At 41.3% G+C, this 16,811-nt stretch overlaps 1 pseudogene; it reads left to right on the forward strand.

The window, feature by feature from the left end:
- The first annotated feature begins 681 nt into the window (after positions 1-681).
- LOC104972906 (coiled-coil-helix-coiled-coil-helix domain-containing protein 2-like) overlaps positions 682-16,811 on the forward strand; it is a 28,482-nt pseudogene continuing 12,352 nt past the window's right edge.

The raw sequence follows: 16,811 nt of genomic DNA on the forward strand, positions 1-16,811 counted from the left end.
AACTATGAGAACTCTATCTGCCTGATGAGTTCCATTAAGTTAATCTGGCTAACAAACTATCTCCAATTGGCTTAATAAAACAAAGTGTATTTTTCTCTCATGGCTACATGTCCAGTGAGAATCACCAGGGGTCTTTGGTTATTGTGGTGACTGAGGGTGACAGAGTTTCTGTGTTTCAGAGCCTCTAGGACTACTGCCTCTGGAAAAAATTATCACCAGATCATCACCAAGGGGAGGAGGGGAAGGTGGAGAAGGAACAGGACAAGTCAAGCACTTCAAATTGCTCCCTGGAAATGGTAGGTCACTTCCACTCACATTTTATTGACCAGGTCAGGCTCTGCTAACATCAGAGCAACATCAGTGTTAGGGAAGTGCAATCTTACTATGTCTCTGGAAAGAGAAGCTGAATGTTCGTGAACATATCTGATGACCATACTGACTTCTATACAACCATAGCCAAATATTGAGTTCACTGCTGCTTCTCCTTCCAAGGTCCCAGAAGAATACACATGTCAGCTCATCTGCCATTTCGCCTCTAATAAGGATTCAGCACTTTGAGAAGGCTTCTTTCTTGATGGTCTTGTGAGAGAATCCCTTCTAAAGATAGGACACTTAATTTCAAACAAAAGTCATAGCCTTGAAATAAAATCCTCTTTTCAGGATGAAGTCTTGTGGGTCTTCTTGGTATCTGTGGAGGTAGAAGGCAAGGATACTCAGATTTCTGCTTCCAGAATTGGAAAAAGGCATGTTCGGGTGGCAGTGGCGGCGAATAGGAAATGGCAAGCGAAACCAAGCCTATTTGAAAAAACAGAAACCAGCAGTAGCAAATTCATGGCCAAGATCTGCCCTTCCCTTTGTGTCAGAATGCCAGTGCCTCATATGAATTGGACATACCTGAATCTGGGCAATCTGGGGGAGTGAGCAATTATATGCCAGCCATCTCACCTGGCAGCCAGCCCTCAGTATCTTGTCCCCAGGAGTAGGGCAGAGCCTGGCTCTTTGCTCTCCGGTCCCATTCCTCATCCCAGATACACTGAGAGACTGTGTCTCCCAACCTCCTTTGCAGTTAGGTTGGGCCATGGGATCTGGGATCTAGAAATTTTAACATGGTGGACATGACATGATATACAGACCTGACCATAAACCAGTAACACAATATCCACACTTTGTCACTCCCCTTGTTTTGGGCTAAATGCAGAGGAACCACCCTGAAGAGTCGACCAGATGATAGAAGCCTGGGTCCCCAAATCGCCTCATTGAAGGCCACTAAAAACCCAACCAGAAGATGATATGAGCAAGAAATAAGTCTTTATTTTTTGAAACCAGTGAGATCTGGGTTAGTTTTACTTTAGTTAGTTTTACTTTACCATAAAATAATATAAGGGATCACAGCCCCTTTCTTCAGAGCAACTGCTGACAAAGGACTCTGCTGGGCTGTACTCAGATAATTATCTAGGACAAGTCTGCTTGGCATAAAAAGAGGGATTTATCATCTTTGCTTACTACCCTCAAAATGGATAGACAAACCAGGTTTTGCCCCTGTGCTGGGTGATCACTGAGTTGCTGTTATAATTTGAGCACACACAAATGCTTCAACTGAATTAAAAAAAAATTCATCCCATGTAGACTTTCTGATTGTCTGGGACTTTGAACATTGAATTACTTCTTCAGATGATATAAGAGCTGGATATTTTTAGCAGAAGGTGTGATATGATTTAAGAGATGATATAATCCTATAAATGTCTGGACAGGCTGCTTTATATGCTTTGGGGTCAATTACGAACAATAAGCCCATTGGATGAAGGAGGATACAAGATCCAAATGCTATTTTATGTATGTGGAATATGGAGACAGAAATGCCCAGAGGGAAAAGACTAGAGTCCAAAGTAAATGAGCAGACAAAAATGATGGTCAGGAAGGGAGCTGTCTAGTGAATTGGTTTGTATTTTATGATTTTTTTTTTTGGCAGTAAGAAAAGAAGATAAAATTCAGACTGTAGTCACAGTGGTGGGACCTGTAAGTGACACCTTTGTGCTCATGATGGAGATGTGGTGGCCCAAAGTGGGTTTACTATTCCTTACAGGAGGAAAAGAATAAGCTTGTACTTGGTCTAGGACACACAGAGACATCGGGGCAACTATAATGGCTGGTTAACCTCTCAAGAAGTGACACATCAGCTGAAGCATTTGAAGTGGTTGGGTCTTGTCCCATGGGGCCTTGCATGTTTGCTTTTCAAATGCACGTCCAAGAAGCAGCCTGGTCACTGGTCGACTCATGAGTCCAACCTAAATGTTGATTCTATCACATGTTACAGGTGTTGCCCCGAGTAAATTCTATCACCCTTTGGATCTACAGTGTCCACCCACATCTATAAAATGAGGATTCCACAGAAACTTCATGAGATGCAAAGGATAAAACATGTTAAAAAAAACTACAGTGGTGCCTGACATGTGACCAGCATTCAGTCATATTCACTCCCTTAATTCTTCCCTCTATTTGATAGTAAGTTCCTTGAGGGAAGGATCAGGGCATAGTCATGCTGCATCACCCCAAGGGCCTGGAATACTGTCTAGAACATTGCAGATGCTTGATAAATGTTTATTAGATATGTAACAGAAAGGGCTGGGGTGAAACTTTGGAGCTAACTCTTGGACCCTAGTAAATTAATATACTGACTTTTTTATGAATTTCTCTTAAGATGAGTGTGTTAGGAATACCTCAGTCTCAGCAGCATTTAACAGAGACCCAAGTGACTGGGGCTGAAAAGATACAAGTTGACTTCCCTCTCACATAAAAGTCATGTAAAAGGCAGTGCAAGGCTGGTGTAATGACTCCATTGTATGTCCTGGTGGCCTTTGACCTCTTTGTCCATGATGGAGCAGAAGGAGTAAGGGGTGGTACATTGCCACTATCTTTAATGACACACCCAAGAATCTCTCGTCTCTCACCTCCTGTTACCAGAAGTTCTTGCTACAACAGTGGCTGGGACTGGAATTTTTATCCCAAGTGTCCAAGTGGCTTCAATTACTTGGAAAGGGAGACTAGATACTAGAAAACAGCCCGAAGTTTCTTCCATGGTCTTTCCTCTGTAATAGTTGTTTTAAAAATGGAATGATCGCTGACCTACTATGCTGGGCCATGAGGATAGCAGCCACTTCCCAGTGATGGAGCAGCTAAAGTCTAGAAGCATCCTGACTCCCAGATAAATGAGGAGCCTCCAGAGAGTCTTCTTAATTGTCCATTTATGGGTGAGAAATAAATTGCTTTCTTGAAATCCATATTATTTTGGATCTTTGTAATTGACAACTGAATGTACAGTTTAAATAATGCAATGGCTGGTGTACAGATGGCTCTCTGTAGCTCTGTGTGACATGAAGGGACTTTTGCCTTCCTTCCCACGGAGGAGCAAATGGTCCCTCTCTCTTCTGACTCGGCAGCTACACTGACTGGCAGGAAACCACTCTTCTCTCCACCCAGCTGTGACTTCAGTCTATGAGCTAAAATTGAAGTCAGGGGTGAGTTAATGTACTGTATTGTACCCCAGTACCTCCAGTTTATCTCTTCTCACTTATTGGGTTTGTACTTGTGTTTTATATCAGCAGTACATATTGTAGAATACCAAAAAAATCAAGCCAATCAGAAGTAATCAGATTATAAAACACAGTCCTCCTCTCTGTAGGAAATCTCAGTATGTGAAAATTCAGATACATTGTAAGTGATGCTCTCTTGCTCTTCTAGAAGCTGCACTTTCAGCATGGCCCCTCTGGTCAGCAAACACCACAGGTTGAGGGCTGTGCCCAGGCCAGCACCCACAGCTCGGCCACCAGCAGTGGCTCCACCATCTGCTGTGGGCTCCTGTACTGCTGCTCCCGAGCAGCCAGGTCTGATGGCCATGCCATTGCAGCCAGCGTGGCTGTGGGTTCTGTGTTCGGCCACACTCTGGGTCACGCCATCACTGGGGGCTTTGAAGGAGGAAGTTTGCTAGGCCTGCCATCACTTACCAGGAGCCTCAAGGAACTCAGCTGTCAGAGCAGCAGTAGCAGCATGGCCCATGCTTCTTTCAGGTGAAACTCTTTCTGGCACATGTCCAGAACCAGGGTGACCTTAAGCTTTCTGAGGGTTTCATCAGGGTTCTGAAACAGTGCAGATTGGTGAACAGATTAGCTTAATTATGAAGTTCCAGTTGAAGACATGCAAAAGCATCTCTCATGATCATGTTGATTTAACATTAAAAATATAACCGATGGTGAGGACATACAGTGTGAAACCACCTCTTCTCAATTATTAATACCTTTTGTGCTTCAGGATTGCAGTGGAAGAGGGTGTTTTCACTCTATAGAAGTTCATTGAGATGGTATTGAGTTTGGGGCTGGGCAGATGTCTGTGTGGCCTCTTAAACATGTTTTTCTGATGTTATTGGTGTGAATTCATTAAAATAAAGTGATTTTTCTTTTAAAAAAATGCATCTGTAAGATGAAGCTCATTACAGAATAATTTTCTGAATACCTGTATACTTTTAAGTAGTGACACTTTCTTACACATTTATAATACTGTATCCAAATTACGTCAACTTTTTACCTAATTTGTCTGTTACATAAAATGGGATACACAAGCTTAAAGACGCATTCTGGATCTGAAAAAAAGAGATGGAATTTTATCAATATAACATTGTTTTCTGCTTTGACATTAACAGACTATGAATAACTGGAAGGAATAGTAAAGAAATATTTTCTAAAGAAACAATAAAGGAATAAAATGGCGTTTTAGTTTGCACAAGATCAAGCCATCCTTATTTCTTCCTGCCATGTTTTACTGTAAGCTCTGACACTTTTTTCCTCACATTTTAGAATTCATGCCTGGTGTACTTTATAGTTTATACCTTGTATGTTTTTAATGTCATTAAAAAAAATATCTAGGCATTTTCCCTTCTTACTCTGTAGCTGTGACAGCACAGAAGGTTGAAACTAAAATAATTATGATCCCTGAAGGCAAGACCTCCAGGTTATGAAGTAGGCCAGGCTTCATCTTAACAGTTTTTACCTCTAATAACACAGAGAAATAGAAAAAGTGTCTACAAGGAGAAACCAGCCTCTTATCTGGGCTTTCTTTTCATTATGAGTTCTTTAAAAAACAAAACAAAACAAAAAAACAGCAACAAAAAAACTGCTTTAATAATCTGTTCCCTTGCTTTTCTTCAGGAAGAACATTTTCTGGATTTGAATGTGACATGTTTCATGAGCCTCTGAATCTATTTCCTGAGTCTGTGCAGAAGTCCGTCCACTTTTTTGTGAGACATCAACTAAATAACTCATAAGCTTTGCAGCCTCGTTCCATTTGCAGCTCATGCTGCCACTTCGTGGGGGAGGAAAGGCCTTGGCAAATGTCCACGTCCCCACACCAGGCAAGAAAATCAATGTTTGCAAAGACCATTGAGCACCATCTCTATTGGATCATGCCAGGACAAGTGGACCATTCAGAACCACTATTGGAGCTCAAGTTGAGGTGTATTATCTTCTTTTCCATTACCAGATAGTCAAGGATTAGAAAATCTTGTATCAGTACTCCAGTAAATACAAGTTTGTAGAAATAAATTAGCAGAGGAAAAGCACACATATATACAAGTGATATATGAGTGTATAAACAACCCTTACACCTGTAGGCACTTTTCTGCCTGGAATATCTGCTCTCCAGCTCATTCTCCTCACTCTCTGCCTCTGGGAAGCAACAGGCTCCCTTTCCAGGGCTGCCTCACCCAAGGCTGGTTTACACTCCCAGCCCTGACCTGTCCAGAGTTCTCTGAGACTTGTCCAAGACTCCTGTGGACATCCACATCAGAGTTTTTGCTTGCCTGGTTTCTGGGTTCCCCATGTTTGTTGCTGAACTACAGTGCCCTCCAGTTAATTCCCTCAGATTCATTTCTGAAGTATTGCTTTACTTTTACTTCTTGCCACTGTGTTGCTGGCCCATCTCCTGCCTCTATCTATCTTCAAGCCAGACAAAGAAAAAAATGAGAAAAATATCAAGCAACTCCTCTCTCTGCTTCAGAAATGACCAGCAGAACTCCACCTAACCACGGACCAGGTGTTTCCGGCTCACATTCTTCTGCCTGACAGACCCCTGCATGGGAGCTCTGGTAACCACTTTCTGTTCTGCCTTTTGTTTAGCTCCTGCATGAACCATAGGCAGCCCCCGCGGTTGAGGACAGTGGAGTGGAATGTCAGCCATTTTAACCCTCCTGGTTTGCAAGCTTAGTGTCTGTGTGATCTCAGATGTCATTTTACCTCCTTGGGCCTCCGTTTTGTCATCTGTAAACTGGATATACACATACCACCTGATGAGTCAGAAGGAGCCAACAAACCCTCAGACTTAGTCTCTGTGTAGTTTTTAGAAGATAAACCACACGTGTTGTGTTAATAGCTAAAAGGCAGACTCACTTAAGAAAGCAGAAACGGAAGTATCAAAATCTAGAGATTTTCTAATGATGTGCTTCTGTGAAGTTTAGCTGCATTAATTAATTTAGCTGGGTTGGGGTGAGTGAGGGCTCTGCCACGTGGTGGCCACTCCAAGAGGCTGGCTCTCCTCTGCTTTCCCTTAGAACAGTCCTCTGTAGAGCCCAATGGTCATAATGTGACCAATCTCCTGATTTGTGATGGAAGTCTCGAGGAAATCAGGGAAGGAGGGTGAGAAGTATCCTAGTCCCAGGGAGGACATTTAGAACATTGGATTTTTCTTCCTTGAGCAGGCTTGTGATGTGTGATCCCTTCAAGCAGAAAGTGTAGAGGAGTGACCCTGAAGATGTGTGACCACTCACACACCACGCAAGACTTCTCGAGACTTCCAGGTTTTCCTTACTGGTAGAGAGCTGGGCAACGGAGCATACGCACACAAGGTGAGGATTGGCTGGGTTGTGGTCCTTTGAGATGCTTTCTAACATCGCTGTGGTTGACCCTGCAACTGCTCAGAGCGATGGTTGTGGATGCAAGGTGACACAAGCTATTGCTGACGAGGGTCCTCTCTTTAGAAAGTCTTCCCGTTTCTCTCTGTGTGTGGTTTTTGTTGGCAGTAAAGAGATGGGAATCGAATTATGCTCGGCCTCCATCATCCTGGGTGGCTTAGGCCAGGCAGTCTGCAGGGCACTGGGTATTCTGCATCTAAGGCTGCCGCAGAGAGATTGATGGCTGACCTTTTATTCTTATATCCTGTGTGTACGTGGACTGCGCCCTTATTATGGGCCATGCGTTGTTTTCTAAGTGCTCTGCTTGCCTTAACTCATTTATTCCTCGCAGGACCGCTGTGAGGTGGGCACCAATTTTATCCCCTCTGTACAAAGGAACAAACTGAGGCAGAGGGAGGTGAAGCTGTCTTCATGCCCTTCTATTACTAGGAATCATTTTGGTTTTGCAATTTTTGACTTGTGGGTGGCAGTTTCCAGAGGGTTATTTTTCCTAAATTATCTGGTCTGAACTATTTGCTCACTAAGCATTTAAGTGTTTGTTTCAGATGATGACAAACGAACCAGCCAGGGCCAGGGAGAGCCCTGTGAGGCGGTATCACTGATATTAGAAGGTGTCACCGTCCAAGCCACAGAGCAGGTGGCCTGAGTGAGCCACTTATAGGAGACACCTGTAGGTTTCAGCTCTTTATCAGTCTCCGACCTTAAATCTGTGCTTCTAGAACACGTTCCACTTTTCCTTCCAAAGTAAAGGCATCAGTCTGCATCCTTAAAGGGGTTTCGATAACCTATGCAATTTGAATACATCTGTGGAGCAGTTTCCAAGTTGTATATTGTATCTTTAGTCATGCTTACCTTAGAACGAATAAGGAGAGATTAAGAATGGAATTAAATATCCAAAATCACTCTGTTCTCAGATTGAACTGAGAACATTAAACATTTCTAAAAATGCTGAGATTTGTGTGATGGATGGAGGCAACAGCAGATGAGTCCTCCCAGGGAGGAGAGACATTTGCAGGTTCAAATGTTTCTACTGAAAGCCAGTCCCAGCCTCTTTCCTTCCTAAGCAACCGATGCTTCTCATTTTTTCCCACTGGATGGTCTCTTTGTCCTTGCTTTTTCAGAGATTAAATAGCCTTCTTTGGAGGGGCTGGGGGGCATGCTTTAAAGGTCTCACTAGCATCTCATTTGCTCTTTGGAGAGTTGGGTTTGGCAGCAGAGAGGGGAGGGCCTCTTTGGCTTCCAGGAGGAAATGTTCTCCTCCTCTCTTTCCTGTTAACCTTAGTCCAGAGTATGGAGGCCAACTCCTCCTTGCGAGGGAAGCTTTGATCTGACTACCAGGCTTGGACCGGCTTGACCTGAGATAATGTTGGATAATGTAACAAACAAGCTACATGTAATATCAGCTGGTCAATGAGTAGCCTCCCCAACCCCAAGGCAAAGCTTGACATTGCTGTTTTAAAATAATAATCTATAATCATTTATGTATATCTTAAGCTCAAGGCCCAATAGTTCAAAAATAAAAGGTGAGTACAGAGATTCTTCTCTGTACTTCTATTTTAATTTGGGGGTGAGGGTCATTTGCTTTCAAACCTAGGTGATGTTCTATATCTATTAGGGCCCCCAACTGAATAAAGTATTAGACAAGTTTCTAGATCTTGATACCAATTTCCATCTCTACTTTCTCAAGGAAGTCTGACTTTTGGCTATTGAACAAAATGCTTATGATATGTAAATCTCATAAAAACACATGGAGATTAAAAATATGAGGGCCTGGGCACGGACTTTGTCCTCACCTCCTGACACCTCAGCTAGGGCACCTGGATAGGGAAGACACGGAAGAAGAGAGGACTTGGGAAGTGAGTGGCGGGAGTGGGCATATGTCATTCAGTCCATGTGGTCAGTAAAAATTTGGAAGGAGGCATGAAGTATCCCCTAGTCTGAGTATATTTTAGATCCCAATGTTTCCTTTGATTCCTAACAGTTCTCAACTTCTACAGTCTCTTTCTGGTCACAACCAGAATCTAGTGACTGAAATCAGAAGAATTTCACCCACTCCTAAGTGTGGGCAAGACCAGAAAAAATGTATATCAATCATCAAGAGTCAAAAACTCGGCTTCAACAATATGTCGCTGGTGAGTTTAACAAGCTTCACTTTTGACATAAACAAAACACAGCATTGTAGTCTTTCCCCATCATACTTTAAGCCTGATTCAGTGGGATTAATTTTCCTCTGCCCCAAGATGTCAACTCTGGCAGATCTTATGCTTTTGCCTCCAGTCTTATAAAAAAGATCCTCCAAGGTCACTTTAGGTTGCAAACACAATCTTAGTTCAGTAATTAGAATGTCACGGCGAAGATGTTAATCAAAACTTAGAACGTGACAGCATTCCGTTGTTTGCCTTCCTTCAGCTCTGACTTGCTTCAGGCATGGTCCTCCTGTCTTTACTCCTTCTCCCCCGCCCCTCCCCGTTCACCCCGCCTTCCTCTCACACTTTTCCTGCCTGTTGGTTTCTCGCCAAGGTCAGAGATAGAAGGAGAGAGAAGGGAACGTTATGGTTTCACTAGGCTGGCAGCTTTGTTATTCCTGAGCCTACAGCTGCCTTCCTGAGTTAGTTACTGATGGTTAAATAGACCTTTTCCCCATGGCTGCTTTTCTGTGCTATTTGAGGTGCTCTGCTGAACTCTTCCTCCTGCAGCTTCCATTAGCTATCTGGATTCTTCTCTATTTTGGCTGGCCGTTTGTAACTCCTGCCTCAGCCTGTAGGAATCCCGTGACACCCTTCCAACCTCTTCCACTCAGGTCTGCTCACCTTCTGTGTTACCCTGTTGGGCAGGACCCAAGACAAGATGAGCTGGATCTCTCTCTGGCATGGCTTACATCAATTCCCAGAATCTTTTGCCCAGTGAACCCTGAGGTTGCAGGCTGATACCACCACAGAGCACAGGACGATGCTCCTTGACAGAATTAAAACTGGTTGGGAACTATCCTGTATGAAAACTAAGTATGCATAAATATTAGTTAATTTCTGTTTTTTCTCAGTTATGTGCTATGGTTAGTAGATCAGTCATGTCTGACTCTTTGTGACCCCGACTATAGCCCGCCAGGTTCCTCTGTCCATGAGGATTCTCCAGGCAAGAATATTGGGGTGGGTTGCCATGCCCTCCTCCAGGAGATCTTCCCAACCCAGGAATTGATCCCAGGTCTCCCGCATTGCAAGTGGATTCTTTACCATCTGAGGCTTAAACCAATATTTCTCTCTGTTAGAGATAACAATACAAAAATTGTATTTGATCCATCACATATTTTAGAGTTGCAAATTCTCCCAGAAAGGTATCATACCAATACTATCTTAATGTGGATTATTCAGACTTTGGTTCCTTGCTTTTGTTAAATGCAGTAATGTCACAGTTTTTTTGATATTTAAGTTTTGGTTTTGTGAAAATAAGATTTGAGGGTGGAAAGAAAGAGTTGTTATTAGCATGATTTAATTTTTCTTGCTTTTGAAGTAGCAAAAATTCATTGATTTGAGGGTAAATTATTTCTCTGAAAAAAAAAATGTAGTATACAAAGAATGAGGGCTGATAACATGTTTCCTTGACAAGTCTTTTTAAGAAGACTTTCTAAATACAAAATGCTGAGTAAAATCTTGGGAAAGTGTTGCAATTTTTTTTTTTTTTTCAGTAAGTGAATAGGGATCCACTGCACCCTTTTGTTTCTTTCATACTCTTTAGGAATCCTTTCTGAATCTACTTACAATTTTTTTTTCTGCTTTGAATGTTAATACTCTATGGGATAGCCACTTTATATATGTTTTAAACTGTTGCCTGGCTCATTAAAATTCATTTTTAAGAGTTCCTATGTAGCTTAGATTTGTTTAAACATTTAAAATCAACAGCATATCAGGTCTGGTATGGTTGATGGAATAAAGAGAATATTGAGCGCAAAGTACTGAAATTTAATAAGCTTTGACAAGAAAGGGTAAGATCTCTATTCTTTAGAAACTTATAGTAGATAATAATATCTTATAACTATAGTTCATTATTTCAGTTGATTCTCAACCCCTATGTGACACAGGCAAATCAGATTGTCATATCCTCATGTTAATGACGAAGAAACTGAAGCTCAGGGAGATTAAGTGAATTGCCCAGTGTCATCCTGCTGGAATGTTGAACTAGGGTAGGAATCCAGGTTTGCTGTCTCTAAGTCCTGACTTTTTAGATTATAGCATCATGATTTTCAAGACAGAAGTGATTGATTACTATTAGCACATGCAAAGTTGGATGAAATGGTTCCTCTTTCCAAAGGCTAGTTGGGAGGTGGACCTGAAAGACAGACAGGTCATTAAATTCTTGCAATAAAATTTGGTAAGGACAATGATAATAGCTATTAAATGAGGCACTAAGAAAAGGAAGGTCTAATTCTGTCAGGGGTGGGAGCGGGAAGGAGTTTAAGCTTTTGTTTTTGATCCATGACTTTATTTCTCTGCCACAGACCTGTATGTAAAAAAGGAAGTCTCTCCCCTCCCCATCCTGGCCCCTGTGGTCAAGAGACTGATTGAGGAATTAAGTTGATGGTATCGAATACAATAACTCCAGCTGAACAAGAAAGTCTGTGGCCATTGAAGAATTCTTGGTCTGGGAGTAAGGGCCCTTCCCGGGGAAAGACAGTAGAATTAAGGCCTATAGAGAAGATGGCTCCAGACCTTCAACCTCACTTGCTTCAGAAGTCATTGCAGTTCATGGTATTTTCCAGAGATGGCCACAGCAATATTTTGTCCCCCATGCTCTTCTACAATAGTGTGACCTTGAGTCTAATTCTTCCTGCTGTGAATCTGGGCAGTCTTGTGTTGGCTTAAACCAATAAATAGAGTGTGGGAGAGCTGCCATGGGATTCCCAAGACCGGTCATAAGAGGCGAGTCCCAGTGTTTACTGAAACACTCTTGCTTTATTCAGGCTGTGCTGTGCTTAGTCGCTCAGTTGTGTCCAACTCTTTGCAACCCCATGGACTTGTAACCAGCCAGGCTCCTCTGTCCACAGTGATTCTCCAGGCAAAAATACTGCAGTGAGTTGCCGTTTCCTACTCTAGCGGATCTTCCCAACCCAGGGATCGAACCCAGGTCTCCCGCATTGCAGGCAGATTCTTTACCATCTGAGCCAGCCGGGAAGCCCAAGAATACGGGAGTGGGTAGCCTATCCCTTCTCCAGGGGATCTTCCCAACACAGGAATCGAACCAGGGTATCCTACATTATAGAGGTTCTTTACCAGCTGAACTACAGATATTCCCTTATTCAGGCTACTTTCTATAAAAATGAAATCTATACTATTGAGAATGTACTTAAGCCATATGTATCTTCTCTCTCTCATGTACCTGTATTGATCTATCAATTATTGATTTATTGATCTGTGACCATCTATCTCGTCATCTATCTTTCTCAATATCAGAGAAAATGTTTTATTGCAATTAATTCTGTTCTGCGAATTGTTCTTTTAATATTGGGGTCAAATTATGGATATGTGAATTTGTTTATACAAAGAATCAGAATGAAAGTTGAAGTTGAAAATAGATATATTTGCTTACTAATAAGACTTTTCAAAAGGAAGAGAACTGGTGGAAAAGGGGAAAATGTCTAAAAATGCCTAAAATGGTCTGACCTTTACTCTTGTATAACCTCATGTTTTCTAAGATTTTTTTCTCTTTCTCTCCAGGTCCTCTTACTCATTTTTTTGGTAGCCTCCTTGGCTACCTCTTACTTACGTCTACCTCTTACTTTTTGGTGATTTCCACAGTTACTTCCAAGGCCCACTTTCCCTTCCTTTTTCTTTCAATTTCTTCTTTCCTTTCTCCCTCCCCACACTCTCCAAGGATGATCTTATTCCCTTTTTTGGCTTAACTACCATTTATTGTAAACCATCATTAACTCCACAAACATTTATTGAGTGCTTTCCATGTGCCAGACATTCATCTAAGAGCTGGGGATATGGTTATAGCTTAACATTTTTAGTGGTTTTATGCTTATGAATTTTATTTTCAACTGGCAGTGATCACCAGAGAAATTCAAATATTATTGTATATGTTTATATTAACATATGTGTCCTGAAGATGACGCATGTTTAGGAAAGAATAAGTAACTGGTTAGCAGCCTGAGCCAGCAGACTTTTCCTACCTCTTAACTTGGAAACATATCTATTTATCCTTGGAATTAAGGTAGCATGATTGATGAGAACATACTTTTCCATTTTGACGATTATTGCACTGTTTTGAATGCAGTTGGGAAGTCCTCAATGGTGACAGTTACTAATGGCAGAAAGGCTATTTGAAGTGGATGTCAAGAGGGGAAGAACTAGGAAGTGTCATCTTACAGTGGTCTTCTTGGCTCTCGTTGTACTGGATCACTGTGAGCCAGTTTCCAGACTTGAGATGATCTTGATTGTCTTCTGTCTCAGACTGAAGTTATTTGGTAATGGTAACAAGGACTTTCCAGAGAAATAACTAGGGGAAATACCATAAAACTGTTTATGGAGTTGAAAGCAGACGTCTTTGGTGATGTTCATATTGGGCAAAGACTGTGCCTCATTTTGGATTGTATAGAAGGACATTCTTGGCTTCCAGCAAATTCTAACCCTAATGTAATTTGCAAAATTATTTGGTTTGGAAAGATATAGAAAAGTCAATTTGAAATCATCATGTAACTTTTACTTTCAATCTACTGAGGAGCTTAAAAGTCAACATGAAGCTCATCCCACTGGTACTGTTTAAAAAAAAATTCATTTAAAAATAAAAATAAAAAAGGTCCATCTGCATCAAAATGAAAAGCTACCATTTCCCCTAAACTTTGTGGGTATTTTGTATCACCATGCTGTTTAATCCTTTTCTTTTTGAATTCAAAACACTGAAGGGCTTTGTTCTAAAACTATCTTTAACCAAAGCAGCTGGTCTGTTACACACAGAAAGAGTGCTTAACTTTCACAAAGCTTAGCATTCTCTTCTTATAGCCAAGTTCTCCTGTTCTCTAATTCCAGTCATTCCTAATTATCTTCAACTGTGTCACACTGTCTCCTGAGGTGCTCTCTGATATTTTAATACCAAAGACCTGTAGGCCAATTATTTAATCACACCCTGACCTAGTGATGTATTTCCTTTTTGTTCTGCCTAGGCAAGAAGTTTCCTGTTAAACTGAAGAGAAACACAAGTCCCTTTGTGATAGGTATGGGATAAAACATAGACAGGAGAAATTAATAATATAGTGGAGTGCATCTTTGGGTAGTAGGATGATCAGAACTCATAAAATTACTCTGAAGCATGGTAACTGCTGAGTATAGCAGAGTAGAGTGGGGGGGAGTGAATACTTATTGAAATACCTACCATGTGTCAGGCTTTGTGCTATGGTTTTCCTATGCTTTCTTATTTAAATCTCACAACAAAAATTAGGACGTGATTATTCTCCCTAACTCATAGATGAGAAAGCTAAAGTTCAAAGATATGAGAAACATTGATGCCAAATCATACAGGTAGTAGAGGACACAGCCAGTGTTTGAACCCAAATTTGAATCCAAAAGCTTTGTTTTTTCCCAGTGCATTATGAAACTATATATGGCATCCATCAACTATTTTATTGCATGATGCCTCAAGAGAGAGAGCCAAGACATCCTCACAATTGCTTTAAATGTAACGCTTGACCTCCATAAGTGACAACAATCAGTGAGGAAAACTGTTTATGGTCTGCAAACATCAGGTCAAGAAACAGTCTTGGCACTCAGATTGACAATCCCCATCCATACCATCAGAGATGAAAACCTGAGTCTCTCATTTTCCTGTTATAACCAAGGAAAAAGGGAAGCATTATGCTGGCTTTTCTCTGTGTTCAAAGGATGGGATCAGGTGCCTGATTGTCAAGATGCTGCGTGTTGATGATCCACCCCTTACCTTACACTAATTGGCTTCTGAGTGCTTTTCCGCCAAGACTTAATTAGAAACATCCTACCTGGTGCTTTAATAATGTGAAGATTTTACTTCATTGTTGTTAAGCCATTCTTTAAAAAAAAAGAGAGAGAGAAAGTTATTCAAAGTTTAGTTTCAATATGCTTGAATTTTAATCTCATATTTCTTAGCTGAAGCACATTTTTTCTTTTGGATCAGAAAGCACTCCTGGCTGCTATCAAGAGTAAGAAATACCGTCCTGAGACAGATGTCTGTTTCCTCTGCCAGGCTGGTGTGGAAGCCGACCCGTGTTTCTTCCCCCATCCGAATGCTGGGGAAGCAGCAAGGAGGTATCAAGCATTCTGCCTAAAACATGTTTTCTCACCCCAGTGCTCTTGCCACTTCCAACGTCTTTAAAAATAACAGCAAAATGGCTCTGGAAGTAGATGGCATTCATGTGAGGTAAGTCCCTAAGAATCATGCCTATCCTGAGAGTCAGGCAAGGACAAGCTTTGAGTCGGGTCAGACCTGGATTTGAATCTCACCCCTAATGGTTTATCAGCAGCTTTGTCTTGGGATAGTGATGGGTCAGGACCTTTCCTGGGATCCTGGAATTTTAATTAAGACTCATAAATGGAAGACAATGGGCTGTAAGTGCCTATAACCTTGTAAAGGGAGTCTAGACATTTCTTTGTAGACCTTATTAGGAAATGGTAAAACTAGTCTTTGAACTCTTGGTTCTTGGCCCTCATTGTCCAGCTCCAATCTACATCACAGAAAGTTAGTTGGTGTGGTAAAGAAAAGGGGGGATTCTTTAAAGGGTATGAACAGGATTAGAAAATGCTAGGCAGATAGTTCTCCTCTGCTTCCTTCTTGGCCTCAAACCCTAGAAAATGATTGTTAGAGACAGGGGCCATCTGATGGAAAAGGAAATTGACATTTCACAATCTTGCTATTTGCTTGATGACCTAAATCAGAGGTCAGCAGACTTTTTCTATAAAGAGCCAAACAGTAAATACATCAGGCATTGTGGGCTTTTCAGTCCTGGATGCAGCTGTTCAGCTCTACTGTTGTGGCATGAAAGGAGTCCTAGGCAGTAGGTCAGTGTGGCTGAATTCCAACAAAACTTTCTCTTCAAAATTCTACTGGTCAGACTTGGCCTGTGGGTCATAGTTTGCCGATCCCTGACTTAGAGATTTACCTTTAGTTCTTTAGGTTGGATCACAAGTGAATTCCTAGAATAATTTTTGATGAGAAAATAAAGGCTAGGGTCTTCCATGATGACCTTGTCAAGAAAAATGGGGAAGGACTTTGAAATGGGCAAAAAAAAAAAAAACTGGGTATTTTTAAATGGAAGTTAGACATTGCCTAGAACTCTCTTCTTGGTTATTTGAGTTACTTTATGACACTGTAAATTATAGAATATTGATAGTAATGGAAATTACTCCTGTTCATAGAGATGCGAGTGAATTTTATCTGAGGGAAATGCAATTGATTCCTCTTTTGTCTCCAAAGAAGCTAGTTTTACATAAACTAAGCAAATGCCTTATTTCATTCCAGTATTCCCAAGGTCCTAAATATATATCTGTACTTTGAATTCTCCTTTGAACAAGTTCTGACACCTTACTGGTTCCCTCATTAGTTATTAAGTTTGAGGTCATCTTTAATAAATGTCCATTTTATATTTGCACAGGAGTCACAATTCTGTCTTTTAACATCCAGGAAAGGGGAGTGTTAGAGAAAGTGTGTTGGGCACCTTTCATGTATCTGCAGAATTCTCTTGACCCCTCACCTCCTACTGACATCACTGCTGGTGTTTTGTACAGGTACAGTGAAATAGGGCCTGACCCCAAGCCCACACTGCATAGCCTCCCTTCCTGCCCTAGGGCCTCTCTGATATAACAGCTATGAATTCATTTACACTCAACTTGAAATT

This window comes from Bos taurus, chromosome 8, assembly GCF_002263795.3.
Source record: "Bos taurus isolate L1 Dominette 01449 registration number 42190680 breed Hereford chromosome 8, ARS-UCD2.0, whole genome shotgun sequence".
NCBI classification, from domain to species: Eukaryota; Metazoa; Chordata; class Mammalia; order Artiodactyla; family Bovidae; genus Bos; species Bos taurus.